This window comes from Opisthocomus hoazin, chromosome 6, assembly GCF_030867145.1.
Source record: "Opisthocomus hoazin isolate bOpiHoa1 chromosome 6, bOpiHoa1.hap1, whole genome shotgun sequence".
Taxonomy (NCBI): domain Eukaryota; kingdom Metazoa; phylum Chordata; class Aves; order Opisthocomiformes; family Opisthocomidae; genus Opisthocomus; species Opisthocomus hoazin.
In genome coordinates, this window is record NC_134419.1 from 18069282 (window position 1) to 18096821 (window position 27540).

Here is a 27540-nt window from a genome sequence, read left to right on the forward strand (position 1 = left end):
TAGAAGAAGCAGACTGGCCGTCAGTCACTCAGTGGTACTCATCAGAGTGAAAAAATTTAAGTTAAATTCCAGAACAAATTCAAACTGAAATTATGTCAGCTTCTACCAATCTACCCCAAAGACCAGTGCCCTGTTCAGTGGTGGCAGCAGGGGAATGAAAGTACCACAGCTGACCAAAATGTGTGCGCTAGACAGCAAGGCAGCAAATGGCCAGAGCAAAAGAGGAATGCACTGATTCAACAGCTGCTAACAGCAAGGCTCATATGAAATCCCAACCACAAATTAAATTAATCTCTTTCCATCATCAGAAAACACCAAAGGAAGGCAGAGTGCAACGAGCCATGCTGAAACAAGAAAGTGTTATATATATATCTTCCAGACCTAGCACTGGTGAATTTGGCCCTTCATCTATAAATTACCAATTTATGCCTTTAATAGGTATTTCAGGGCTAATGATTTGTAAGACTAAAAGCAGGGTTGAGATTCATGCAATAGCTCAGTGCAGTTATGTGTTAACCAATAGGTTCAGCCTTTGCCCTAAATTTTCTGGGCCAAATTATAGCATTAATCAGAACATAGTTAATCGACTTGCAGGGTTATATCTGAAGGCAGAAGTTAGTTCTCTGTTTTGTGGGTTTCAGTGTTTCCAGTAGCACAATATGTTCCCAAGCAGTATTTCCATGCATTTGTCAAGATTTGTGGGCTTCTGGAAAGAACATATGTTTGGGGCCATTTTCTAGTTTATTATCTCCCAGCATCTGAGGTGTTAACTTGTTTCATTGTTGGTCTGAGTGGAATTCTGGCAAACAATGGGATTTTTAAATGATCAAATAAAAATTATAAAAAGCCTTCTTACATTGTAAACCATTCTTAAGCATTCTCTTTTTTTGGCATTTTGTAAATGTAAAAATAACTGGATTTGAAAAAAGCAATCATTTATAACTATATGGGTAAATACATCTTAAAGAGCATGTACTCTGTCCAAGTTACAACTCCTAATAAAGGTGGATTTATAATAAAACTAATGACAGACATTAAACACAGAAGTGTCAGCAGGCTCCACTGTCATTATTACTGTGATCTGCTTATTGACAGCTGTAACAAATTGTAGCAGACAGAAGCTGGAATCTTAAGGGTAGCAACTGGACTACATTTAAGTACTATTAGATGCTAGCTAGTAAGAACTGTCAGGCTGGCCTTACTTCAAAACATAAGGAAAATATCCCCAAAAGGAAGACTTCTCTTTTTTAGCCCATTCCTTTTCTTTTTTCTTGAAACAGCTTAACAGGCTGCAAATATTTTTTGAGTAGCAGTCATTAGGGCGATGTAAAGGGCTGCAGCTTGCTCTCCAGGACTGCATTCAGAGAGAACCAGCCTACAAACAAGTTACCACAGGGTAACACACGGTGTGAACTTGCAGTGCATCAGCTGCTCTATGGTGATTACCTGTGTGCATGCTTTTATCTTGTGGTTACTTCAAGGTTGTTTATCTTTCTTTCACAGAGAGGTAAGCTGCCTTGAATTATCTGATTAGCTGAGGGGAGAGCGGGTGCAGATGGGCCCATCCTCTGAAGCAGCTGATGTGCTGTGGGTCCACACCCTCCCTTACCCCACAGTAACAGGCTCCAAGTTCTTCCAGATCCAGTGACCTAACTCCAGCTGAGTGGAGTGACTCAGGATTTACATCGCTGGAGCCACGAGGAGACCTGAACCGTTACTCTTCATCACATAGGGCCAAACTATATCGTCAATTTTTAAGTCTAAGTCCCAATTGGAATCAGTTAAGAGATCAGCCTAAAAATCAATGACACAATATGGCCCAGAGATAGCAGCAATCCTTCCTGTAGATCTCACATCTTTGCTTTTAAATCTCCTCTCTTGGACAGACCTGGCTTGTTTTGTTCTGCTCCTACTATGTCTGAGTGAAAATCAGAGATGGGCCCAGAGTAAAACGTGGCTTCTGAATTCCAGTCACCTTGATATGTCTGAAATTTTAGTTCAGACCCTGACTCTAAGTTTGTACATGGTCCTAATGTCACACAGATGCCCAGACCCTATGCTTGCTGATGCTCCCGAGAGCTGGGGAATACAAATTCTTTACTAATGATGACAAAGAGTAACAGAAGTAGTTTTCAAGAGATTCTTACTACTTTGCAAGATCAAGTACTTACCACTATGGGGTAAGACACTATGATACCTTTTAAAATTGGAAGTGTCACTCTGACCTTCTACCTTCAACCCTCACAGAGCTCCAGAGCAGCCGAAGAACCTCTCTGGTGGGGCCTTTCACTTTGGCTTCACACCTGAATGCCGAGGGTTCAGCTCTGCAGCTGTCTCTAGCTGGAAGGAAGAATGTATCATCAACAGCAGTCTCTGTGAGTGTATTTTGCTAAAAGAAAGACATGCAGTTACCTCTCAGCAGTGCAAAGAGTTTACAGGTTCTTCCTGTTCAGCTCCCCATGCTCATATGCTGCTGCTCAAAGAAGCTGGTATGCGAATTTCTCATTTGAACATGATCAAGCTGGCTCACAGGTGGAAACTCACAAGTGAATGAACGGTGCCAGGGCAGTACAGCTTAAACTAAGTGCATTTGGCTAGTTCTGAAAATAGCAATTCATTTCTAAGACAAAAATGCCACTGTCAAGGCTGGCTATAAGTTCTGCGAGGTGAATAAGATTAAAAAGATTTTTGGCATTCCTGCTGTAGGGACTCCACCCCACAAGCATACCACAGCAACCTCCACCTGCAGCGGCGCAAGGCGGACTGTGTGTGTCTGCGCATGTAGGGGTACACATACCCATGTGTGGTTTCTCAGCCAAAGCAGATTTAGAATCCCATGGCTAAATTCTGCACTCATTTACACCCCCTTTAATCCCAGCAAAATTAGTGGGATAGCAGGCGTGTGAGGCAGCACAGTACTGGCCTCCAGGCTGCATGATTCTATTCAATAAACACACTGAGGCACTTGTGCTGAATGAATGCTTTTATCGTTTCCCTTTAAACCTGATATTTTAGATATTAAGAGAAAATAATTACATCCTCCTCCTGGGAGGTTTATTTCAAATCCTTGCTAGGGCCCCACTGTGGCCAGTGCTTACGTTTTTCAAAATTGATTTTAGGCAGTGTAAATAGTCTGAAGCTGCATGTGACATTTCCTCACCCTAACAAGGACACACTATTGGGGAAACATTTCCAAATGCAACACGTGGTTTTGTGTTTTGGCCTTGCTTATTCATTAACCCTTTTGTCCAACACCAGCAAGTGATACTTCCACCACGTGAGCAAACTTATTACTGTTGACAATTAGAAGAGGGCCTCAGATTAACATCTTAGTATATAGGCTCACACTTCAAAGTGATTGCACTCCTATAACTTAACAAGTTACTACTTGTCAGCTGAACAATAGAAACAGATCATGTGTGTGCCTTCAGTTAGTCCTAAAGGTAGACTAAAAAACATCAGCTTAAATCAGCTTCCTAGTATTGTCTGCTCCTTTCAAACTGCATGCACCAACACTCTCCATTGAGAAGCAAATCAAGTGAATTCACCTATTTCATATAAAAACTGTTCTTTGCAATTCTTGTTAAGGTGAGGGAAGAACATTTTAATTCTTAAGTTTACTTAATGATTTGTATTTCTGACTCTGTTTCTGGACAGCTAATCTGGGGGAAAAATATAAAAGGAAAAGACAACCTGCCTCTCATGAAATAGGCTTTGAGTACGAGAGTTCATGTTAATTTAAAAATAAATATCAGTGTAAGCCTTTATTTCTCAGTTAGTACACTAAGCCCATAAATTCAGGGTAAAACGCATATATATGAAGAAAAACCTATTTAGAAACTTTAATGATTGAGGAGTGTGGATCAAAGGTATTCAGCACTTTGTAACTTCTGGAGGTAAATGCTCCATGTTATAATTTTTATGCTCGATATTTACACAGGCCTTTTTCTGCTGCAAGCCATGGAGAGTCTGTCCATCCTTTCAGCTTTCACCTTTCTTCCTGTTTCTGTATATGTATTTTTAAATCCAGGTTGTTATGAGGTGACAAAATGCTTATGATGATTGATGTAAATACTTGAAATGTGAAAGCAAATAGCTACTATCCCAGCTGAGCACCATGACCACTAATAGCTTGCCTAAAATCAGCTTCTGAAGATGAGAGGCACTGATGAAACAGTCCAGAGTGTTTCATCATTCCACGGCTTGAAGGCTAAGTCCAATACAAATGTTTAAACTAACCTGGGAAAATCTGCAGGACTCTGCAAGGAAATCTAACGTTAGCGGCCTCCTTACTTCCACCACATGCAGAACTGGCTCACTACTTCAATTAAAATGTAATCTCAAAGGAAATCCCCAAAGGCCAATTTCAGTGGAAAAACACTTCCACAGATTTTTACTGGCTCTACACATGGCCACCGATACTCCTAGCCGTGTCTTGATATGATTTTGGTCTGAAGAAGTCTGAATGCTTTAAATCCCTGAGCTTAAAACTCCTTCCTATGAGCTGAATTTAAAACATATTGGTGTGACTGTGCTATGCACACAAACACACATCAGTGAAAACAGCAATGACTGCCCTTTGCTAAAACATTTGTCTATTGATTTTGTTACAGTATTAGTTACAGCCATATCTTGAGTCTATGCTGTAAATCTGTTGCTGTTTAAATGTTTAAATGATAGTATAAAACTCAGATCATATTGATGTTGCAGGTAAATGATGTTTTAGCTCAGTGAGTTGCTGGAACAATGCTTTGCCAACTCTCTGAATTACTGCACTTCCTAGAAATTTTGTACTTCTGGAATGTGAGCAGACTTTCAGCCTCCGGTTTTCTAATGTTACAGTAGCTGCTTAGCAAGGGCTCCTTGCTTCCACAGTAAACCTTTTCAAGGAGTATTTCAGTTTGCTGTATTTCATTAACACTTGTGTGTGTGTGGACACACATGCATGCATACATTTGGTTGTTTACTTATAAAGCACAGGGTAAGAATATGATAATATTGTATCAAAAACAATCCAGGAGACAGAAGCAGTAAAGCGTTTAGCCTGAAAACCCTCCATCAAACATCTTGAAGTAAAGTTGTTTTGTTTGTTACGCTGACCTACATGAGCCTTTATTGCCATTTGGCTCTGAATTATTAACAATCAGTAGAAAGATTTAGCACCCCTTCAACTCAAGCCTTGTCTACATCCTCCAAGATAAAAACAGTTTACTCTCTGTGCTAGTTAGAAAACATGTGTGAGCACCCCAGCACTCAGCTTCTAGTGATAGCCTTGTTAGTGCTCCATATAACTGCACGTAACCACTCAGCACGACAAACTTTTGCATTTCTGTTTATGAATAATTTTGTTATATCACATCCATTTTCACGTGCTCTTTATTACAGCACACGACTACATTTATTAAAGTCCCCATCAGAGAATTCTTCTTGTTATCCTTAATGGTGCCATGTACTGCCCTCTCTGGATTACAAGCCTGGCACTTTTCAAATCCGATTCCCCAGGGTTTTTTTTACTTTATTTTTTAAAATTCCTGCAAAGAATTTCACAGGTGGCAAAATGCTAAAAGAAGTATTCAACATATATATAAGAAGCAAGTTAAACACAAAAGGAAGAATTTCAGAGGAGCGTGGAATGAAAATGGAGTGAAAGGTGAACGCTCCGTTACTTCAATAGAACATTTTACATGGGAACACTGCGATTTTTCAACCAAAAATTTAATTTTCTCTTGAGTGACAAATGAGCTATTCACAAGGTTTTTTTGGCTCTGTTACCAATTTATTTACTATATAAATCGAAAAATTGAGAAAAGGTTAGGAAAAAAGATCAGACATACTGCTCTACTTCCACTAAGCTGACAAAAAGGACCAATTACAGAATTTGAGTGGAAAAGTAATGCTACTTGTGGTGGATTTTCATATTTCTAAATTTGGTTTCATTAGAAAATATCATGACCTTCAGGGCATGCTTTAAAGCCTAATGTTCCCAGGCCTTTAATAGAGATTTGTAGATGGGAACCAGGATCCAAGCTCGCTCCTCTTTGCTAATAAAGATGATATACTTTGGGAAATTGAGGTGTCAGTGGAAAAGCTTCTTAAGAAAACTGGTAATTATAAAAACAATGAGTCATCAGGTACAGACGATGACATTACACCAAGAGTTCAGCAGGTCTTAAGTAAAAATTGGCTAGGCTGCCGGCAGAAGGCAAGCTCTTACTCGAGAAAGGTACATTCCAAAGCAGTCGGGCCAAGTGAATGTTGTCCCGTCAGTGCACAAGAGACATCTCAGAATGACCAAAGAATTAGAGTCTTGTATGATCCATCATATGTCCAACCATCTGAATGTGGTAAACTGATTCAAGTAATAGGAAACTATGCCTCAATCCCTTGTCATTCATCATGTCTGTGTCAGTATCATAGCAGCTAAGGAGAGCTACTTAGGACAAAGTAACTCCAGTTAGAAAGGGCCAGTGACAAGCTTCTTCATGAGAAGCTAGCTACTAAGGAAGCCAAGGGGTTAGGCAGACATATACTGCTGGGGTAAAAAACTGTGTAGCAGAAAGCTGAGTATAGCATTCAGGTCCATTTTCTGTACAGCAGAAGGCGAACTATTGAAGGCCTCATGTTCTGTACTACACCTCTGACGATTTCGATGTCTGTTAATGCTTTGGGAGGTCCAGGAGCAGTGAGGTGGCAGCATCTGCAGGGTATATAAGGGTATTTAACTTTGGACAAAGGTGGATCATGATGATATGCTGAGACGTCACAAGCAGCTATACAAACGGACAAGAAATTAATTGTTGACAATTATAAAGTAATGTACATCAAAATAAAAAATGTGCACCTTTTAAGTCAAGAGCAGGACCCAAAAAACCCAATGAAACCCCAGCAAAATCTGCAACTGCCAGAAAAGAGGTAAAAACAGCATTAGGTGATTAATGAGATATGGTGAATAATAATTAGACTGTCTGAATGCTCTGAAAAGACTAAGATTATTTACCCTAGAAGGGAGATGAACAAGAGGGAGACACTGGAAGCATGCTAATGGACAGCACAGAGAAGGTATATACGTTTTTTCTGTCACCATCATGGACCAAAAAACCCTCCATCAAGTTAAAAGTTGAGAAATTGAAAACATTTTGTACTGGAAATAAATGAGACAAAAAACTTTTCAAATACAAAACTGACATAACTTCTACACAAAAAAAAAGAAAAAAAAAGAACTGAGTTTTGAAAATACTGATGAAAGAATACCAAAGTCCTTCCTTCTAAATTTAAATCAGTCTCAGAATATTACGCATTATCAAGACATTGAATACTCTAAGGGACAAAAGTCATCCCACACCTTCCTAATGTAGGACAAATGTAGACACTTGTTATCACAAGTGTCTGCCATGGATCACTGTCAGAGACAAATCTAAAGTCCTTTCCAGAGTGCAGACAGCTCCATTTCTTTGTTTTAATTGTATTTATTTCAATTTGCCAAGCAGGCAGGTCAACACAGCGGAATCAGTAGCCAACTAATAGCTAATGAACGTTATACTATCTGCTGTCACTAAATAATGATACATTCACAATGTTCACAATGGAGAAGGTGGTCATTTTGCTACATGGACTATAATTCAGACCCTCCTTTGTACTCTTTTGGCTGTAAGAAACAGTCCACTCCTCCAAATGCCGCAGATGTTGATACTTCAGCCAATCATGAAGACTGTTTCTCACAAGCTCGAAGACTTGCCTAGCTATATCATACAGAAGAACTCAACGCTTGTACTGCACTGCGGAGTTGACTTTATCTGGTATGAAAGCTGATAGTCACCTTAGGACCTCAACTACACGAATACAAAAATGGGTGCCATGATATTTTGAAACACGCTTTTCTCTCTAAATTCCCAAAGAATATTTCTCAATATTCATAACAGAAAAATAGTTGCCAAAGTAGTAATCTTTTCTATAAAATTACTATAAAAATTCCATGTGCTGTGATGTCAAGTTTTGTAAAGAAGAATCCAAAAATCTGCTGCAGTCCGTGTGGAGAGGATATCTGGGCTCTTCATTCGCACTTGAGTCTCACATTTTGCCTGCTGTAGGTGACCCTGCTTCGGCAGGGGGGTTGGACTAGATGACCCACAGAGGTCCCTTCCAACCCCAAACATTCTGTGATTTTGTGATTTATTAAAAATGCATAGGCCTGCAGTTTGTAGAATTTCAAAGAAAGAAAACATAATACAAAACAAGTGAAACAAATGCAAATAGATTTTCTTGAGTTTGGTAAGAGCCTGAAAAAATAAGTCAAAATATAAACTGTCACGTTCATCTCAAAACGGACAAACTCTGAAACCAACAGTGATATATATATTCAATGTTAGCATCTGAAACTACTTCACTAGAATATATAGCAAAAGTCAGGAACATTATTAACTAAAATCCACAGAGAATTTCCCAGACTACAACATGCCTCCCTGGGAGAATGTATGTGAAAGCCTGGCTATACAGGATATGGAAGGTTAAGACAGGTACATCTTAATCAGCACACTGGGCCTGAGTTGCAGGGACTCAATCTTTGAACAGTTCATGAAATGCAGTTATAAGAGCAAGTCAAAGTACGTTTCCACAGCAGCTTGCAATTAGACAAGGTATGCAGTGTTCAACACTACACACTAGTTTCAATAATACCAGCAAGTTTCATGATCCATATGCAATGGCAGTCACAAAGTATTCTACAAAGCCCCCATTTTTAAAACAAGTAAGAAAAGGTTACAATGAATTTTGGCAAAACTAATGAATAAGATGCTTAAATCATTGCTTGCCTAGTACAGCAAAATTCAGCTTTCCAGTAAAAGTTTAAATAAAGATTAAAGCTGGTCATCTATGAGGAGAAAATCTGGTCTATTGCTATCAGTAAAAGAAGGAAGAATTGGAAGAATCCTTCGAGAACATCACACTGCCAGTGGAAGATGATCTGTGGAAAGTTTACAGATTATTAGCACATGTCCTTGTTACATGAGAGGCTACAATGAAAATCAGATGGATCAGCTCCTACCTCAGTCATTATTCAGACTGATGAAAATAACTTTTAAACAATTTTGCTGTGCAAACTTCTGTAAGAGAGGCTTAAGGACTTACATGTCTTAGGGTGGGAATGCTTACAGACTCACTGTGATATGTTTTTACGAGGCACTGAGAAGTCCTTGGGCAAAAGGTTGTATCTATGCATATGGTACAACTGTATGCTAACAGCAATAAAAACCTGTTTGGGTAAAAGGATTTTTCTTGTTTGCTTCTTTGAGAGTGAGAACTGCAGGGCTAAGCAATACTGATGCCTTCAAAATTTCAAGAGAGGGGATACAGATTTCCCCTACAGTGTCATCTAACTGCTGCACAGTAATACACGAAAATACATCTATTTTTAACTTTTAAATATATAGGTCAAGGTACAAATTGAAGGGTTTGTTTTGTTTTTTTTTCTTTTAAATGTACAGGAATATATCCCATTCATAAATGAACTGTTCAAAGACTGCACTGAGACTCAGAAGGCACACCAGCCGCCATCTTCACAAGACAATCCGCCTGCTAGGCATCCCCAGTGCCCCGTGAACGGCTCAGACGATTCTGGCAAAATGAAAGAGAAGCATCTGAGAATATTGGGGGACAGCAGTGACTGGCTGATTACGAGATGTATTAAGAATATGGCTTGGAGGAAAGGATGCAGATGACTTAATTTAACAGCATGGCTACAGTGACTCAGTGCCAGGAATGGAAAGGGGTGACCAAGCTGAACAGCTGACTTTCCACTCCGACGTTCCTTACCCTATCACAGTGCCTTGTCATCTCTGCCATCCTAGGGCACGTGCAACAGCTGCACCCCAAGCACTTGTTTTGCTTGCCTTTTCCCCAGCATACGCAGAGGAAAAAGATCAGTCTTTCCTCCTTGACACAATTCTTGACCCAAACCACAACAGGACAGGAGAGATGAGAAGGTGGTGGGGACCAGTCCATTTTAAAGCTTTGATTTTCTTTGTCCCTGATACTTCACATTGCTGCCACAGACAAGAGCTGACAGATGAGGGAGGGAGAAAACCATATCCCAAAGCAAACAGATCTATCCGTTGGCCTCTCAGGAGGAGTTGGCTGTATATCCTGGAATGCCTAATGTTCAGAAAATTTATCTTGGTAAAGTCTCAGGAAAATGTATGTTTTTATTTTACCCAAAGTAAAAATATTGGTCAATGTGAAATTAAAAAGTGAAAATAATACTCCCCCTTGTAAAAAATTCCAGCCTCCTACAGTCACTGTATCTCATAGACTTCTAAAACAAATAACATGCATTTTATGTGTTTTTTTCTACTAACATTTTATTGGTATTTATAATGTAGTACAGAAGAGACTTTTAAGAGGGAAAAAAGCAAGTTACAATAACATACCAAAGCGCTTAGAAAAGGCTGTGATTGCAGAGGACACAGACCATGCTAACTTCCTTTTTCTTTCGAGGTGAGGAAAACATCAGGCAAGTAATACAAATACTTTCTGTTGCCACTGGGGCACGCATTGGCATAGAAGGAGCATATTTCAGAAGGTCACCTTTTCACCCCTTCTATTCTGATTCCAGCAAAAGAACTAGGTCTACAGACCCACGGAAGTAGTATGTATAGATCACCATTAATACAATGGGTAGTAAACAATCGAAAAAAAACCCCCAAATATAGGAGGCTATGGTCAGCTAAAACAGAAGTAATATGCAGGAGAGGGGGGAACAACCTGCGTGATAGCCCCATAACTAAATGGAGTTCTGAGCACATTTTTCTTGTAATTGCTTCAGCCAGGTGTCAGTAACTACACTTTGGAAAAGTGAAGTTTCTAATCATGTTTTTTATATTTCTGACCAGGTATCCAAGACATGTTTGAGATGTACAAATGCAATTGATCATGGCACTTGTTGAATATAGGAGATTTTATACCCAGAGTGCACAATTGATGCTAACCAGTTAATCCTTCAGAATTCCCACAAATTAGCTCTCAAGACTTCTCTTCAGGAGAGTATTTGGTAGTCTGTTATTTGGATTTTACAGCTATTGACACCTGACAATGTTTTCAGCTGCCAGTGCCATCTACTGCTGTCTAAATCGGGAAAATTTTGGCAAGAACTCCTCCTCCTCCCAGCCTTGAGGACAATGGTCTTGAAATGAGAAGCTCTGGTGTCTTATTTCAAATCCAATGGTTGTCCCTATGGCCAATTCATCTTTAGAGGGATATGTGGTCATCTGGATAGAGCTCAGCACATAGCTGCCTTTGCAAGACTGGATATAAAAGTCATCAAGCCAGCTGAAAGACTCAGCTGACCCTCTGATACCCTGGCCTGGGGTGTGAGGGGGTCCTGGCACTCCATGGGGGAATAAGCTGAGTTGTAAATCGTTTCTGCCATTTTGCTAATAACCTACGTGAATCTGGTGCTTTTTCTCATGACTTCCACAAGAGCTTGTGAGTTTCGAAAGGCAATACTACCCATATCAGATCTTCTTTCCACTGCTGTCCCTTAGTCCCCCGGACTGCTGTAAACACTGGAGCTCCGTGCTGTTTCAGAGTGGCAGAATGAAACTATGTATGTCCAGCAACCCAACACTTCTCTGACACGAAAAGAGATATACAACGGACAATTGTTTTCCTTCCAGTATACGACAATATAATCTTTGCTTAGCTCAAGTTGTTTCAGTAAATACAGGCTACTAAAGTAAGTTTAGCTTCTATTAATTATATTAATACCCACAGCTCTCAATCAAGCATGTTTCCACCATGCTGCCCTTAAATATGTTTTATGTTTGTGTGTTAAGCCAGAAGTTCTTTCACAGACCTGCTTTTTTGAGAAGCGTAGTCAAAATGAAGACATCCAAGTCATAAAGGCCTGGAATCCAATAATAATAAGATGCTAATTCCAGTACCACAGAATGGTAAAATTCCTTCACATTTCAGCAAACAATCTGTCTTTCTTACATGCTATAACTGTGCAGATGACTAAGACAGTCTCTGAGGGGGCGGGTGGAAAAGCGTGTAGAAATGTTCTGGGTTGCAGCTTGTTAACCTTTCCAATGGAAGCAGAGTCCACTGCCTCTAATGAGCTAACTATTTTAAAACAAAGATATTGCAACAACTGTAGAGCTCACTGGCGTCACCAATTACTGAAAATATAGGCTTCCTTGTTCTTCATTCTAAGGTGCAACTGTCTTTTGAGAGCATCAAATCCACTCTCCTCATTGGTGAAAGCACAGTTCACTGTACCATCTGTGTGAAAAATTATCTAGAGGATGGAAAAATAAAAATAAATAGTATATTAAAAATAACATTATGATGGCTACTATCCAGATGCAGTTGTTAGCTCTTACTCCTCTATTTAATTCTCTTAATCATGAAAGCTTGTATATGTGTGACTTCTGTATTGGACTGCCTGTTTTCAAGGCATGGTGTTTTGGATTAGGGTGTTAGTTTAACATTAGGTACCAGGACACGGAAAAAGACGGAAGTTTCTGATACAACATCAGACACATCAACAATACCTTTGTCATGCAACAGTGAAAGTTAGTCTGAGGTTAAGAAAGAGACTGTTACTGGAACCAGTAGGAACATGATGACCATGCTGCACCACTGTACAATTTGGTGAGACGCACAAGAAATGGGGAAGCCCTCAGGGAACCACCACAAGGGTTTAGGAGAAAAGGCACCTTGGGGGCAAATGAGGAACAAGTTGAGAGCTTGTGGGTTAGAATTAAGGGACAGGCTCACACGGGTGACTTTAGGGTGGGTGTGTACTACAGGCCACCTGACCAGGAGGAGGAAATTGATGGGGCCTTCTACAGGCAGCTGCAAGCAGCCTCACAGTCACAGGCCCTGGTTCTCATGGGGGACTTCAACCACCCTGACATCAGCTGGGAAGACCATACAGCTAGGCAGGCGCAATCCAGGAGGTTCCTACAGAGCATCGATGATAACTTTCTGATGCAAGTGGTAGAGGAACCAACAAGGAAAGGCACGCTGCTGGACCTTGTATTAACAAACAAGGAGGGTTTGGTGGAGGATGTGCAGGTCAGAGGTAGACTCGGCTGCAGTGACCATGAAATGGTGGAGTTCAGGATCCTGCATGGAGGAAGCAGGGCGATAAGCAGAATCAAAACCTTGGACCTCAGGAGGGCTAACTTCAGCCTCTTCAAGGAGCTACTGGGAGGAATCCTGTGGGCCAGGGCTCTCGAAGGCAGGGGGGTCCAAGAGTGCTGGTCACTCTTTAAACATCATTTCCTCCACACTCAGGAGCAGTGCATCCCCCTGGGAAAGAAATCGAGCAAAGGAGGCAGGAGACCTGCATGGTTGAACAAGGAGCTTCTAGCAGAGCTCAGGTGGAAGAGAAAGGTCCATGGAATGTGGAAAGAGGGGCAGGCCACTTGGGAAGAGTACAGGAAAGTGGTCAGAGTGTGCAGAGATGCGACGAGGAAGGCCAAAGCCCAACTGGAGTTGAAGCTGGCAAGGGATGTCAAAAACAACAAGAAGGGCTTCTTCAACTACATCAGCAGCAAAAGGAAGGCTAGGGACAATGTGGGGCCGCTGCTGAATGAGGCGGGTGTCCTGGTGACGGAGGATGCAGAGAAGGCAGAGCTACTGAATGCCTTCTTTGCTTCAGTCTTCAGTGCCAAGGCAGGCCCTCAGGAATCCCAGCCCCTGGAGGTAAGAGAGGAAGCCCACAGGGAGGATGACTTTCCCTTGGTCGAGGAGGACTGCGTGAGGGATCGCTTAAGCAATCTGGATGTCCACAAATCCATGGGCCCTGATGGAATGCACCCACGAGTGCTGAGGGAGCTGGCGGATGTCGTTGCTGAGCCACTCTCCATCATCTTTGAGAGGTCCTGGAGGACAGGAGAGGTGCCCAAGGACTGGAGAAAGGCAAATGTCACTCCAGTCTTCAAAAAGGGCAAGGAGGACCCAGGGAACTACAGGCCAGTCAGCCTCACCTCCATCCCGGGAAAGGTGATGGAGCAGCTTATCCTGGAGGTCGTCATCAAGCAAGTGGAGGAAAAGAAGGTTATCAGGAGTAGTCAGCATGGATTCACTAAGGGGAAATCATGCCTGACCAATCTGATAGCTTTCTACGATGATATGACTGGCTGGGTAGATGAAGGGAGAGCCATGGATGTTGTCTACCTAGACTTCAGCAAGGCTTTTGACACAGTCTCCCATAACATCCTTCTAGGGAAGCTCAGGAAGTGTGGGCTGGATGAGTGGTCGGTGAAGTGGATTGAGAACTGGCTGAATGGCAGAACTCGGAGGGCTGTCATCAGCGGCGCTGAGTCTAGTTGGAGGCTGGTAACTAGTGGTGTCCCTCAGGGGTCAGTACTCAGCCCAGCCTTGTTTAACTTCTTCATCAACGACCTGGATGAAGAGTTAGAGTGTCCCCTCAGCAAGTTTGCTGATGACACCAAACTGGGAGGTGTGATAGATACACCGGAAGGCTGTGCTGCCATTCAGTGTGACCTGGACAGGCTGGAAAGTTGGGCAGAGAGGAACCTGATGAGGTTCAACAAGGGCAAATGCAGGGTCCTGCACCTGGGGAGGAACAACCCCATGCATCAGTACAGGCTTGGGGTGGACCTGCTGGAGAGCAGCTCTGCGGAGAGGGACCTGGGTGTCCTGGTGGACGACAGGTTAACCATGAGCCAGCAGTGTGCCCTGGCTGCCAAGAAAGCCAATGGAATCCTGGGGTGCATTAGGAAGAGTGTGGCCAGCAGGTCGAGGGAGGTTCTCCTTCCCCTCTACACTGCCCTAGTGAGGCCTCATCTGGAGTACTCTGTCCAGTTCTAGACTCCCCAGTTCAAGAAAGATGAAGAGCTACTGGAGAGAGTCCAGCAGAGGGCTACGAGGATGATGAGGGGACTGGAACATCTCTCCTACGAGGAGAGGCTGAGGGAGCTGGGCTTGTTCAACCTGAAGAAGAGAAGGCTGCGAGGGGACCTAACATATACTTACAAATATCTGAAGGGTGGGTGTCAGGAGGATGGGGCCAAGCTCTTTTCAGTGGTGCCCAGCAACAGGACAAGGGGCAATGGGCACAAACTGAAGCACAGGAAGTTCCGTCTGAACATGAGGAAGAACTTCTTCACTCTGAGGGTGACGGAGCACTGGAACAGGCTGCCCAGGGAGGTTGTGGAGTCTCCCTCTCTGGAGATATTCAAGACCCACCTGGACAAGGTCCTGTGCAGCCTACTGTAGGTGACCCTGCTTCGGCAGGAGGGTTGGACTAGATGACCCACAGAGGTCCCTTCCAACCCTACCATTCTGTGATTCTTTGATTCTGTGGAGGAACCTGGACAGCAGGGAAGAAACAGCAAGTAAGAGACGCTGAAATATTATCAGGTTGAAACAAGCCAAAAAAGCAACCCCAGTAAAACAACTAGGGCACAAATGAGTGGCAGACTATGTCACAGCCATTGGTGTCCCAAAACTAAAGAGAATAAGATGAGTTAGAAATGCAGTGAGTTCTGTTCACATGACAAACTGAAATCTCCACAAGAGAAACTCACATGGACAATGTAGCATGTTTAGTTCCTAAGGGTACGCAAGAGATTCAGTCCTGACTGAGAATCTACAACAAATCATGAAGTTGTTATTTCTGTCCTCTAGGAAGAAGTAGAAATCACAACATCAGACAGCACTTTTCGCTTCGACAAGGCAGCTACTCGCTTGCCCACTCCCCCGACCCCGCACCCCTTTAGTCTCCGACCAGCGAGGAAGCTCCATCTAGGAAGTGGAAAGAAGTCAAACTCCTAGAACTCTCAGCCTTCTCTACAGAACATACATAGTACTTATTTAGGAACTATCTTTCTGTTAGTAACACACGCCCTCCAAAAAGATAACTTTTCCTACATCATAGTTTTGCACTTGGTAATTGCTGTTTGTCTGTATTTTATAAGACCTGGTCTAAAACCAACAGCATCTGAACCACCTCACAGAATCACAGAATCACAGAATCACAGAATGGTAGGGTTGGAAGGGACCTCTGTGGGTCATCTAGTCCAACCCCCCTGCCGAAGCAGGGTCACCTACAGCAGGCTGCACAGGACCTTGTCCAGGTGGGTCTTGAATATCTCCAGAGAAGGAGACTCCACAACCTCCCTGGGCAACCTGTTCAGTGCTCCGTCACCCTCAGAGGGAAGAAGTTCTTCCTCATGTTCAGATGGAACTTCCTGTGCTTCAGTTTGTGCCCATTGCCCCTTGTCCTGTCACTGGGCAGAATCAAAATGCTGGGAACTAGAGCTCATTGGGAATTCTCCAGTTAAATTTGATTATCGAAAATGCTGGTTCATCAAAATCTATGTATTTTCCTGAAAGTCTCTATTTCAGCCAACGTCTGATGAAATCCTGTCTGTCAGGCTGGCCTCGGCATGTCTGGCTTCCTGCCAGACTATCTGCTGAGCTGTTGGGAAGCCCAGTTTCCCAGACTGCTGTATGCCCTTCTACTGAAGTTCTCAGAACTAGATTCTTCTCTGTCCAGAAGCCTTGCCAACCTCAGTCAAACAAGAACTTATTGGATCAAGGACCCTTGCCACATGCCTGAAAATGGCTTTCAGGACCTATAGCTTGTGGGTGTCTGCAGAATGGCATCTGTCATCACACTCAACCTCAGAGCTTTCAGCTTCCCAGTTCTGATATCTGTGCAGGCTGCCTGGCTCCCATACTGCTCCACAAGTTGGGAGCCAAGCAGTCTAGAAATCTTGGGTCCTTGTTTTCAGTACAGACCATACAATGGACTGCAGGCCCTGGAAGCCCTGACACCAACAGAATTCCCTCCACTTTGACTCTTCTCTGCAACTCACAGCACTAAAATGGACCAAAATTACGTCAGACTCCACCAGTCAGCTCAGTGTTCCCTGCAGCACAGTTCATTTTGGATATACTGTGTTTCCTGTGGTTTTGGCTTTTGTCAAAAATGGGGGGTAATTCTCCCCTCTTCCTTCCTCCAACCTCAAAGAAAACATTAAAATCTATGGCAAATGGAAATGCGGTTTCCCAGCCAGCTCTACCTGCACTGTTAGAAGCAACATATTTGGCTATTTCATGACAGTATCCAGAGATCTCTGTAATGCAGACATTGGTATTTCAAGGTCTGTTTTCTACAGCTCTTCTCTATTAGGAAGAGATTTATTTTCCTTTCACCAGGCAGAGGAGAATGCACCTTACCCTGCAGAGGCATTTTTAAGTTTCAAAATAGGCCCTTCTATTTCCAGCATTTTCTTTGAGATTGTTTCAGTCAGTGCTTGATAAAGTAACTTGCACTGTATCAAAGTGTTGATGCAGAAGCCCCAGGAAATCATAATTATCCAAAACCTTTATGCTAAGTCTTTCAACTCCTACTACAGTAGCTAATATAGTATGAACAACACTCATCTTCTTAAACCTTTGGGTTCCTGTGTCTAAAAATTAATTCCTCTGGGTTTGTTTGTTTCTAGATATTATGGGCTCAGTCCAGGATACATAACACTTCGTTAAGAATATGAAGACAAAAGCAAAAGCATCTTCAGGAATTGTAACTGAAAGACTGCCAGAGAGCTCAGAGAATGTCAAAATGGTGTGCAACATGCCCAGGCTTGTTTTCCTTTCCAGTTAACTGAACGTTAGGCATAATTTAGAGCCTGATTCAGTACAAAATACACCCACAGTTTCCCTACAGTAAAAGCTTGCACAGGGCTTCTGTAACACTGAGCCTGAATGAGTTCTTTGCGAAATCAGGCCTTCAGGATTCCCAGTACGCATACGTAAGCGCGGCTGGAAATGGGGAAAGAAAAGGCGGCAAACTCCTTGCCGCTGCAGTGCAGGCCTGATCTGTGTAGCAGACCAGAAGGTCACAGCAGAGGGTGGGAGGAAGCACTGTTCTGCTCCATTCAGGCAGAAGAATTTTATGTTTGTTCAGAAGCATAAGAAACTTTGAAGCACCATATAAGGGCTGAGACTCAGGCCCTGCTGGAAAAACCTGCTGGAGCTGAGCTCTGCACATAACTCATATGAACATTAATGAGAGTTAAATGCATGCATTGAAAGAAGAATAGACCCCTCAGTGATTTGTCAAGACAAAATTCAAAATAAGTTTGAATGCTCAGAGGTAAATATTAGGTTTAGGAATTAAAAACAGCAGAAGTAGTGGAACAATTGCCTATAATGAGATCCAGGGACAATCTACCCACTATACCAGGTTTTCATTAGAGTTATGGCCTGCAGCCATACCACCTTGTGCTGTGATCTTAAAAGCTAAAACGGGTTGGGCTGGTTAGTATTTAGAAGGGAGACCTCCAAGCTAGCTTACCACTACAGAAACAGCTTAGTGATGCCATAGATAACGTTCTTCCTTCTGATTCAGTATTGGATCCAGGTGTTACGAGATCTGAAGGTCTTTTTTGATTTAAGATCCAAGATCTAATGATCTGATGATCTGTGGTCATTAAAGTACGCCTGTCATTTCTCATGCATGTTACAATGTCACTTTGAAACGGCTACTACATTTCACTGTAGAGATGGTTGCATGTCAGTAACAGATAAGTGCTGCCAATATAATGTAACGATCAACTTCACAGGGAGGTTGAAAAATCTAAATTTGTCAATATGGGGTAAGGGGTTTAAGTCCTAAAAGCTCCAGAGAGGTGCTAAGAAGTGTTTGCTGTATTTTTTTAGGGTCTGTGTCTACCTTGGAAACATCATTCCATCCCTCTGCAAAGGGGGCACTTTTAACCCTGGGGTTACCATTGACGTTATCGCACGCACGCTTATATGCTCTCACACATGCACACACAGCCGAGCTGCCTCTGCAGCAGCACCTGAATGATCGGAGTCCACAAAGTGGGCTCCAAGCTGTTAACAGTGCTGGTGGAAGAGCAGCTCCTGAGGAAGCTCAGCTGTCTAGCTGATGGGAAAGAGGCAGACAGCTTGTCGGCTGTCCCATCCCTGCTCTTACATCCGCTGGGATTAAACTCCTCAGGCATTAGCCAGGCAAGGAATTAGGTGTATATTCATTTGTAGACACTGAATAGTTTCCTATGTCTAAATCAATGGGATTACCCACAGTGCACGAAGTTAAAGATGCATGTCTCCAGAGAATGAAGGCATAAGTGAGCAGTACAGCTACACAATTCCTAATTGATGTTCTTGATTTATTAACCTCCCTGTTTTGTTTGTCCGTGTAGTACATGATCCGGAATATTGCTGAGAACCCTTCAGTCTGCAGTGCTCAGAGGGCTGGCTTCATCAGGAATTCACTGAAATACATCAACTGGAGTTCATTGAATTCAATGAGATTTGAGAGCATTTGGCATCCCTTAGGAAGCAATTAGCACCTTCCAGAAAACAGGCCTTGGACAATCAGGTGTAGGAAGTTCAGACAGGTTTTCCTCTGGGTTTTGGGGCAGTTACTATTTGCATATAATACATAACTGTTTTAATTTTTTGCTTTAATTTTAAAACATAATTTTGAACAGAGCTTGAGCTGTCTATTAACATTTGGTATCATGCTAGGACTGGACACAGCAACAAGTCTCTGACAGTGGTGAGTAACCTACTGGTGATTTGCCAGAACTTAGTTGCTAAATTGATTTAATAGGGAAATGCATTATAACTTGACCCATATAAAACATTTCTCCCCTTTACCACCATGTTTTTATTTGCATCATGTGGCTGAATAAAATGATGTATTTGAGATACCCATGCAAATTCCAGTAGTTGCTCATCTCTGACTTCTTGCACTGACAAGGAGCAAGCCATGAGTCTGTTGGCTTTAAGTAGCTTCCAAGCTATGTCATGACTTGTGTTTGTACATAGGCCATATTTCTTTAATATCCCAGTTCTACCACTGACTTCACAGGAACAAGAAGGGTCACATAAACCAGCTGCTGATACATACTTGTGAGGAGGAGGGAAACTATTCAGTACACACTACCCGCTGTCTTATATCAAAAACTCTTCCAACTTACTGCAAATGAGGCTGGAAACTGGAGCCGTAAGAAAAGCCCTTCCTTAATTTTGATGTTTTTCTTTGCACTAAATAAACTGAGCCCTAGGACTTCACTCCGATTGCCACAGGCATTCCTGTTGAATGACTATATTTGATATCTGTGTCTGTTATCATAATGATGAGAAAATACTGCGGCTGTTCAGCACAAGGAAGACTTCACTACACAAAATGCTGGATAGTCTCCTGTGAACTGACAAATTTCATATGAAATCAGTTATTCAGGACATCTTGGTGACCTGCTTGAGTGAAAAGACGTTGGAAGATTTCCTACAGACAAAATGGTGGTCAGGGAAGAGAAATTACCAATTGAAAATATCTATTATAGCCACTGATGATGTTAAGGCAAGCACCTCAAGCCCATTCAGAGAGATCTTTCAGCAGTGCGCTGTGTTTGCAATAGCTCCAACTTTGGATAAATGAGACTTACTTCCTCCCTTGAGGCATGAGCCAAAGACCACTGGAGTCCATAGGAGCTTTAAAATTAAATCAAACAGGTTTCGGATTAGTCATTTAAACAAAGACTATTTTGCAAGAAAATGAAGTATTGTAGTTAGTACATTCTGACAACTAAGTATTTCACACTCAGAAATAACAGAACGCTTTGAAATCTGCACACTGTTCCTTCTTTGTGTTGCTGTTCATAGGTTTACAACTACAATTCCTACTAATAGCAAATTACAACATAAAGAATCATGTAAATGTCCAGTACTCAATTCAATGAGAAGAACTGAAAGAAGCATGTCCCCATTTAGTTTCCGAATGCTGCACTAATCCCTCCTAAAATCCTAACAGCTTCTACAGCACTGCATGGGAAGTCTTATGGTTCAGAAATACATCTTATTTATCCATGCAGTAGGCAGCTCAAGGCAATAGAAAAAATCCACATTAGAAAGAAGAAGAGTGTAATGGTTTTATAGCATCCTATATCAGCCTTCACACCAGAACGATGTAAACCACCAAATGTCGAAAGAGGGTATTATCCAGGATAAACTGAGCACTGCTGCCACTGTCAACTGCTTTAATATCTACGCACTTGAAGCACTGACAGCAATAAGTGAAACTCCTGTTTACATTTTTTTTTAAGAAATACACATCCACTTTTTTTCATCCAGATAATGCTGTAAAGTTCTACCAAGAGGTTACACAAAACAACTGCAAATAAAGTGCATGTACATAAATAACTTTTTCTGACTTTTTGTTTAATGTCCAAGATGATTGGAACAGATTGTATCATGAACTACTTTCCTTTTGGCTAATTAAATAGCCGTCTCCACTTACCATAAAACATATTCTTATTAAAACAAGTATCTATATTCACTCTGTTGGACAAATTACTTCGAAGTAAGTGCCATAAAGCCCATTACATTCCTCCTTTAGAAGTGGATCAGGTCCAAACAGACAATCAAAGGATTTCATTTGGATTATTTTAGATTAGAAAAACTACGGAAGACATGAGGTACTGACAAAATTGTAAAGACATAAAGGATAAATTAGCAGTTACATACCAAACAAAGTACTCCAGCAGTTCCTAGCATATTCAAAAAGAAAAAAAAAAAAAGGGGAAAAAAAAAAAGGGAAAAAAAAAGGAAAAAAAACCCTATTGTACTAATCTAAGACCAATGGAAATTTGTTTGTGCAGAAATAAAATGTCATGACTAAATATTATCTCCCATACAAATCAAACAGCTATTTCAATGTTAAAAACCAACAATATACAAAAATAACGAAGTTCACCAACTAGCTGAGTAGGAACTTATTTCTTTCCATAAGTTCCTTTTTAAATTGAATAGAAAATACTATGTTATGATTTACCATATTAATGAGCCATTATTGCATAACTGTATTTTTTATTGCAGATATATTACCTGCTAAATGATGCTGTTTTTCCAGAAAAAGTTCACAATACAGATTCTATGGGAATGTTTCCTGCTGACAGTTTCTAAATCTTTCAGAAGCTGTCAGCAACCTCAGAAATCAAGTTTGCAGTACCCTAGCAAGAAGCAGCACTTGCATGGGCTTTCTATTTTTAAACTGCAAACCAAACCATTAAAGAAACACCTTGAACATAAAAGATTATTAAAAATAAGATGATCCTATCTCACTTGTCAATCTAAAGGACACTGTCAATTACATGTAATCTAAGCTGCAATTTTTATAAATATGACTTGACATTTAAAATCCACTTTTCTCCCCCCACTAACTTCTGCCCAGACTGATTATCCTCAGAACCACATTAACAAATCCTTGATACTAAAATAAGTAACATTAAGTAAAATAAACATTTCCACAGAGAACACTGATCCATGGGGAACACTTTCTCTTTTCTGTTTACCTGTACCCAGCCTGCCTATCACGCATTCTTCACACATGGAGCTCGTGAAAGGATGGCAAGTCAGCTGGAATGTTACAAGAAATTAAGCAAAAAAGGCTGTAACTGTAATCAACTACCAAAGAGGACCTGCCAGAATTTTGAAATGTCCTCATGCTTTGCTTCACTGCAATGCTCTTGTTCTGCTTTTTACATTTTTTTGAATGAAGACACAGAGGACCCAGATGCAACTGAGTGCAACTCTGCTAAAAACAGGGCTGTACCAATACCACAATGTCCTATTATATGCTGAACATGAGCACAAACATTCCTTACCAAAGCTTACTAGAAAAACTGATGACCAACGCTTCCACCCAATCTGATTACTCCCTTTTTGTTACAGCAGCCATTTTCAAAGTGGTGCTCAAGAGTTTACAGGCACAAACTCCGTTATTGGTAAAATGGATTTTTATGACTAATTTCTCCATTTGCTGTATGTTATGAAGATTTGTGCACATAAGCCTAGTATACAACTTCATGACTGTATTTTAGAATGTCTCTTTGTTTTGGATTTCAGCTAGAAGATAACTTTCTCAAGATCATAATGTACTCTAATATACAATATTTCCCGCTGCTTTTCAGCTGGCTTGAGCAACACAGAGCAGCTAGAATACTGCCACAGTGGGCAAGGGAAATTTCCTCACCACAGCCAAGAGTCTGAAGGTTTTATTACCTCTAAACTGACCTCTCTTGCATTCTTCAGGGCTATGAATCGGGGCAAGGGTTGTATTCCAGAAAGCACTGGCTGGCAGAACCCTTTTGCAAAGACCATTTTACCTGCCGATCGTAGCTTAATAAGCAACAATTCAAATAGGTGTGGATCAACTTCAAAACAGTGAAGAAAAGGTGACAGAGCAGCCATTTCCACCTATCTTGTGGATGCGGCGTTGAGACCCAGTTTAGTAGTCTAGCCCATCATCTGTACACATCTGTGTGAAAGCTACTGGCTACTCACAAAAAAGACTAGACTAACTTGTCTACATGGGATCTCATCAGAACCAACTGCAACTGCTCTGAAGGGCAGACAAAATCTGCAGATTTTTAATCTTATCACCAGAGAGGCTGTAGGTTCAACAGTTCCATACTCATCATACTTAAATAATAAAAAATGATAGTAAGAATTATTTCTGAAAAGTAATGAGGATTTTTTTGCTAGTCTCAATTATGCTTTTCAAATAAACACTTAATGGCATTTGGCACTATAGAAAATGTTGTAAAACCAAAACCCATGGCCATGAGGGTTGCTTTAAAACTGAAGCCCAAGAAAAGAAGGAGAAAATGTGGATTATGATTTGCTACAAGGAGAGAAAGGAAAGGATGGATCATAAAATATAAAGTACGTGCATGGAGGCATATGTGTATATTATATACATACACTTGCATCGATATATGTACATATATACACTTCTGGTCTACATGTATACTGGGCAAAATACATATTGTTCAGCAAGTAAGGCAACTACAGTGCAGGGTTTTCATTTTGCATGAGATTTACAATAAATCCAGAATCTAAAAATATTTATTTTTTTTAATTATTTTATCATTGCCAGTTGACTCTCCTCTGCTATGGACTGATGTGAACACCTTCACATGAAAATCAGGAGTTTGCCTTCCTCCCCTAACTTTGGTTACAATATGTCCAACTGAACTTCAACAAAGTAATGTCAATCCAGCTAACACTTTACAGACCTGTTCCTATGTAGATAGGAGTTTTCTGTGGCAATAGCGCACGTTTAACAAAGTTTTGGAGAGATCAGAGCACAAATGTTCAGCAGATACAGTTTGGCATATACTGTCTAAAGCTTTTCAGAAAACCACCACTCAGTGTTGAGAACTACTTTTAAGTCTTCAGCGAATCTACAAAGCCCTCCTTGGTTTCAGTTCCCCATCTGCAAAGTAGAGACAATGATGATACTTAACTTCCTTCATAAAAACCTTTGATACCTGCTGAATAAAAACACCTTGTAAGAAACTCGCACATATAGAGTTGATTCCATATATATTCATAAGTGAATTACACCTATGGGTACAGATGCATGTATAGGACAGATTGGCAAGCTAATGTTCCTGCAAAAACAGAACTATAAAACTATCACAACATTATGGTCAAACTTTATTTGTTTTGTAAATCGTATGGAGCCTTAAGCCAAGCTTGAGCGTTATGCTATATACTGTGTATTCTGAATGGACAGAATTTCTAAAGAACTACCTACTAGAAACTTAATGCACTTCTTAACCCAGATGTTTGTCTTCAGTCTCTGATGTGCACTCTAAAGAAGCCTTCTTATGAAAACCTATCAGCATTGTTACAGCTAAGTTTCTCATATATATTATACATCACTCACATAATTGTACGTACTTATGATTGGAATGGGTTGAATAATTAATATTTTTTAAATCTTCAGATCTTCAAAATTGTTTTCATTTGCATATATGGAAATGCAACTACTTTTCCTCCAAAACTTTGTCATTTTTTCCAATGAATATATTAAAGGACCTCTCAAAACCACTACTCAGATACTTTTATAAACATACACCGAGTTTCAACAAAGCAGGGTAACATTTTGCTCTAAGTGTATTAAGTCTTCTGAAGAGGATTGATTGTATATGATCCACACGAGCTCACTTACTAGAATTGTTCATTTTTCTGAGGTGAATGTTCAGCTGTATGCCTCAGGGCACAATTATTGGGCTGAATCACTTTTTGAGGTAGTATATTTTGCTGAGTGTGTGGTGGTTACAGATATGCAAACACAGACTAGTGGGAGCAGAATGAGAAGCAGCAAGATGAATGCTAATATTTATGAATTTAAACAGTTTAGCAGACTTAGAAACAGAAGCATTTTGTTTATCCAGAATCCAGCTACAATCTAGAGGGTGCCAGTGCAAACTTCTAACAACCATAAAAAAAATGGCAAAACACAGTAAGAGCCAGCTCAGTTTAAAGTTTGCCCGTGGTTAAAAAAACAGGCATTAAAACATGCTAACTGTTACACAGCAGATTTTAAATATGCTTTTTATCTGATTTTCTCCATACTTTTTACCTTAGCAGGCATCTACTATCAGCTATGCTGGCTGACTGTGTCTTCTAGCCAGCCCTTTCAGACATCAGCATGTCCTTTAGACTTTCCCAGAGCATCTGGTTTGTAGCTATGGCAGAACCTCTCTTCTTGTCTCTCCATGGTCCTTCCTGGCTGAGACCTGGTGTCTGTAAAACCCTTGAGATTCTCCTTTCCAAGGAGCTCTAATTCCCATCTTCCTCTCACACTTGTTTCTTTCAGCTGGCAACATGCTGTGCAAGAGGCCAAGTTGTTTTTGTTTTTTTTTTTGGTGAAGTTTTAACAAGCCTTGTAAAATGTGTCACCTCAAATCTCCTGATTTTTAACATGAAGTGAATGAACTACTACTAAACACTTGGGACTTGCTAAAATGGGAAGAGAGGGGTTGCCTTCTGCTCTGGCCTCTAAGTCATGTTTAGTGGTGTATTTTGGTTATGTCAGCCTTTCCCAGCAGCAAGTCCTTCTCGCTCTCCTCTACCGCACTCTTTCTTCACAGTCCAGATTACAGCCATTTGCTAGTTCCCTGTGAGTTCACCTCTCTAATATCTGTTCTTCCTTGGGCCTATAAACATGAGAAGAATCTATAGCTGAAGGTAATGAGAGGTATCATAAGTAAGTGGAGAGGGACCCACGTCTCCTTTGGACCACTCTGTATAATTGAGATGTGCACCTACCTGACAGGATCCTGTTTTGGTCTGTTGCTGCCCCTGTTGTACAACTGCGTTTAGGACTCCCTCTGAGCAGTAGAGGATTAATCCTTATTTATTCTTCCCCTTCCAGAGGTTACAGTGGACATCTCCTTAGAATTTCACCGACACATCGTGCCTGGAAGGGAATGGGATAGAGTTAAACCAGCAGTTCCTTAGATGTCAACAAGTGGCCCTGTCATTAGATGACCACATTGACTCTGCTCAGTTTTAACAGAAAATGCTATCTGTCATCTAACAATAGAGCTCTAATAGCTCTCTGGCCTATGGTTGCTATTGAAATAAAGCAATATATCTATCGATACCAGTAACACTTTCCTTCTTGGGGCCTGAATACAATTTATCAATTCCAAGAGTCACATTTCTAAAACAATCATCATTTAGGTTTTCCTAGAGTCCTGTGGCTAGACATAGCCTAGTGGATTCTATCTTGCTGTCATTCTGGAATTGAGGACAAGCAAAAAGAACTCTTTAAATATTTTTTAAAAATAAGGTTATTTCTCCAGGCTTCTTTCTTTTTGCACTATTTAAGAATAGAACCACGTCAGATAAAAGATCCATCTAGTCAAGTATCCTGACTCTGACAACGTCCAGCAGATGCTGAAAAACACACAAATAGAAGTAAGCACGTAGTGACATTTCTGCAGAATACTTTCCCAGCAGAGACACCAGCACTAGAGTTGTATACAAAAAACCTTGATGGATTCCCTCCCACTCAGATCTTCCCCTATCCTTTTTGAACTTGTGTAAAATTTTAGCAGAGTGTGACAAGGATTTCCACAGTGACTGCCTGTTCTGCTCCAACAGATCACCTTCAATCTGGAAGTGTCACTCATAATTCCAGGTTCCTTTTAAACCACACATCTTTTACACAATCTTGAGAATAAATAAGATTTTTTTTTTCTTTATCAGAAACTCCCCTTTAGAACACTACATTTATGCTATTACATAAAGCTCCCAAAATAAGGCTTAGTAAAGCAAACAAGAAATGACAGAGCAACTAAGCAATGTTTGCTACACAAAATAAAAAAAAAACAATAATCCAGGAAAGAATGTTTTGCTTTTTTTTTTAATATATTTTTTCAGTTCATCTCATAGAGGGTAGGCTGCTATGTGCCATTAAACATGCTCAGCCATAGCATGTGCAGGGATGGTAATGCCCAGGCGTCCTCATTGCCAGCACTACTACTCAGGCTCCTTCACAACTGCAGGAAGACATTACCAAGAGTCCTTTGTGCCTGCTGCCTTCAGAGGTACACTAAGCAAAAACAAATGATGGCTTACCCTATAAAACAGATCTGACTGCCTCAGATAAGCTTTCTACTTTCCATGCAAGGACCCACATCAAACAGAATGCAGTTTCTACCATCACACAGT

At 41.0% G+C, this 27540-nt stretch overlaps 1 long non-coding RNA gene across 1 annotated transcript in view; it reads right to left on the bottom strand.

Annotated features, from left to right (window-relative positions):
* Positions 1-27540, bottom strand: part of LOC142361691 (uncharacterized) — a 240624-nt gene that overhangs the window by 186581 nt on the left and 26503 nt on the right. Inside the window, exon 4 of the long non-coding RNA XR_012764336.1 lies at positions 26131-26281. This is a non-coding gene — a long non-coding RNA (uncharacterized LOC142361691). The remainder of the gene's footprint in view (positions 1-26130; positions 26282-27540) is intronic.